The sequence below is a fragment of the Leptinotarsa decemlineata genome, unplaced genomic scaffold, assembly GCF_025532065.1.
Source record: "Leptinotarsa decemlineata unplaced genomic scaffold, Ldec_3_MD MMD2_tig00004716_RagTag_RagTag, whole genome shotgun sequence".
Taxonomy (NCBI): Eukaryota; Metazoa; Arthropoda; class Insecta; order Coleoptera; family Chrysomelidae; genus Leptinotarsa; species Leptinotarsa decemlineata.
Genome location: NW_027412611.1, coordinates 301,744 through 305,545, shown reverse-complemented (window position 1 = coordinate 305,545; position 3,802 = coordinate 301,744).

The following is a 3,802-nucleotide window of genomic DNA, read 5'->3' as shown; positions in this document are numbered from 1 at the left end:
AATATAGCAACAATCCCAGTTCTATATCATCCTTCCACAATGTCGTGTACAGGACCCATCCAAGTACATAAAATAGATTCAACGTCTGATCATTTGAGTACAACCTTCGCTCAATTTCTGCAGCGAATCTATGATCTTCCTGATGATTTCGCAGAACGAGTGGAACAAGGTATTCAGGACGACATAGATGCTGTTGACGATAACAATGCGAATGATGTGATTAGTATATCATCTGATTCAGATGATTATGACGACGACGACATCATGAGTATATCATCTGATTCAGATGACTATGAGGATGATATCATTAGTATATCATCTGATTCAGATGACGATACCATAATTATTGTTTCTGATGATGAGGAGCGTTAGTCCATATCATTGCATGGATTAATAAAAAAATAACAGCCCTTTTCAGGGCTACAATTAAAGACTGAAACAATAAAAAAAAATAGCTCTTTTCAGAGCTACCATTATACTTTCAAACAGAAACAGATTCATACCATTGTTAACATTATGTTAACATTATAATCTCAAACGAAATATATGTAAGTGAAAGTATTCATCATTATATGCATACAATGATTGACAAAATGCCAACTTAAACTTTCATTTAAAGTAGTACTCATCATATGCATAGATATTCAATGACTATCAAATTCCAAATTTCGACTTTTCAGTCAAAGTAGTAATTTATTTGTCATATAATGTATAGATATTCAAAGACTAACAAATTTCCAACTTAGACTTTTATTAGTCAAAGTATTCATTTGTCATATAATCTATGAATACTAATACAACTAACTACTGTTTGTGTGAATATGTAGCCCTGAAAAGGGCTGTTGTGTTTTTTTGACCAGTAGGTCCACGGTTATTGTGCCACAGGTTGGACATTATTACATATAATACATGTAGATACTCGGGTGAAGTTTGTTAGTGGCCTCTCGCAAGCTTCACACCAATTCTGTCCCATTTCCATAATTGAGACAGTGTTGTGGGTGTTGACATGGGCATACCACCCTCCATTATTGTTTCTATGCGAATAAAACCGAAAGCAGCAACAACATAGCTTTTTGTTCTCTCCATCTATTGTGCTGATCAATACGTATGCATCCATTGCACAATACAAATCCAAGGGATCTTCCAGTGTCTCACTGACATTGAGCGTTCGCATACCGATCCTTAAAGCACCATCGCCTTCAGTTGTGTCAGCTTCTATCCCTTCATCATCTCCTTCTTCATCCATGACCCTCTCAAACTCCATCACGTCATCATCTTCGTCGCTTTGGTTGGCCTCGTTTTCAACTTCGTCTATCTCATCTTCATCGACTCCAACATCTTCTGCTTCAACTATCACTTCCTCTAGCGGAACATTGACATCCTCATCATCTGATTCGTCTATCCAATTGTTTTCATCAACAGCAGATATTCTATTTAATGCAACATTTATTTTTGCAGAATTCATCTTGTTGTTGTTTGCTCACAGTTGTAGAGAGTGAATGAATGAACTCTAGGTTTGCAAGTCGACTTATATAGGAGGTGATGCGACTCCCACTTGACTCGTTTAGAGTGGAATAGTAGGAGAAGTTATCCCACTATACTTTCACATGATGTTGATTTGTATAAATAGAGATCGTAGGTGTAGGAGAGAGCATTCAGAGTTTCTGTAAGTCATCTCTTAATATTTCTAATCGAATTAGTAAAATGCCGTTTCCAAAAGAGTGGAATGAAAAACTAAAAGTGTGTGTCTACCCAATGATGATTGCAGGGGCTATTGTGTGCTACTTTTGTGAAATAAGTAGACCTAAGGATTCAATCAATCCATGTACTGGTATGTGTAGTGATTGCGTGTTGCGGATTCAACTATCGCCTCCTTCTTATCCACCGAAGCGAACAAAATCGGATTATCGTCAACAACAGTTACAGTGTCTGAAGTGTTCCGAACCTATAATATTTAACAATATAGGTTTCTGTAGAAATATTTGTGGTACCTGTGCTGCCGTTCCAACTCCACTGCAACGTTGTTTGCGTTGTGATACATATTCCATGAATTGTTGGAATCATGTATGCAATGCATGTAGAAGTACTTGGGATCTGTGTGAGAAGGTTTTTCAACTCTACCCCAATAGGAGAATCCATTTTTTTCAATGTTGGTGTTTGACGCACGAGCAACAACTATTGAGGAATAGAGTCAAAGAACGTTCCACATGCACAGAGACATATTAACATTTTTCATTTTACATTTTTTATTATCGTTATTGTCCTCTATTATTAATAAATATATATATATATATTTTGAATTTATTTGTATTATTTTCTAACATTTAAAAATACATGCATGCAACACAAAGAAAAACCTCTTGAATGACAAAGATTGTTACATGCGTGAATAGTTTAGTGAGAGAGCGCATGTGCCAGTTGATGAAAGAGCGCATGCGCTAGTTTATTTTCTTCTATAAATGGTGAGGTCTCAGTAACATCATCACCTTTCCTATCCACATTCTATTGCTATCACATATCATTCCTCAGACCTTAATAATCATGAGCTCTATGCCGCTATTGATTGCTGAAGATGGTTCACCACTTGTTGATATCGATCAGACTGATTTTGAAAATATTCCAGTATTACATTTATCGAGTCAAGATTCGATAAATGATTTTGATATCAACGACTTCGTTAACTTTGCAGATGTGCCAGAACCAAATGAGCAAATTATTATTGAAAATCCGATCGTTTCGCAATTATCATCACTCAAACACTCTTCATCTACCCTTCCTCTTGGTGTTGATAAGAAATCTAGAACAATCAAGAGGAAGGTTACTAAGGCATCTTCATCGATTGTCACTGACTTTAAAGAAAAGAAAGAATCCAAAAGTGTTGTGCGACAGAAAAAACCCGCAACGAAAAGTGACAGATCGAAGAGGAAGCCAAAAGGTACTCCTAAAGAAATGAAGAGTGATTTGAAAGCTGAACCGCTATCTTCTTTCAGTCCCCTCTATCGGTTTGGGGAAATGAAAAGGAAAGCAAAATGCCGTCTTGTAAAGGCACAGATGACTATTGCTGAACTTGAAAAGAGTGAGCGAGCTATTAATGCTAATAATGAAACTCTTGAAGCATTAGATGCCAAGATTGCATTAGCGAAGGTTGAATTGGCTAGAATGTCTAAAGATGCTGATGAACTCCGTTAAAAAATTGGTAAAGATAAGCAATTCCATCAACGTTCGAGAATGCAAGCTCAGGCTGAGCTTGAGGAGTCGACTAAGCTTTATGAGACAGCATTATCAGTGAGAGATAATTGGCAAAAAGAGTTGGATACTGCATTTCAAAGTGACGGCGATTAGTTTTGGGAATGATAATGTGTTTTCAATATCGTGAGTTGAAAAATATAAACGGGAATGGAGTATACAATTAATTTGGTTTGGTATACACAGAACATTGCGAATGGCTGGGGCAATGTTTACCGCTGCAATATTTTTCAGTTCACATACTTATAATTGAAATGAAAACAATAATGAACTTTAATATTACTTTATTCATTAAATTCACTATTATATACATTTAAACCATATTTGATTCATCAATCCAAGAATTTTGTTCGCTAGGAAGGCCTAACCACTTTATATATACTTTATTTTTTCTTCTCTTCAACACCTTCTCAATCAGATATACGTCAGGATTCTTGGTTCATAATAACTCTTCTTCGTAAAAACATCCTCTAATCGGCTGTTCATTCATATCTTCAAGATTATAAGTCGTTGGGATGGTTTTATTAATTTTAACAATCTTGAATAGCTCCGTGGT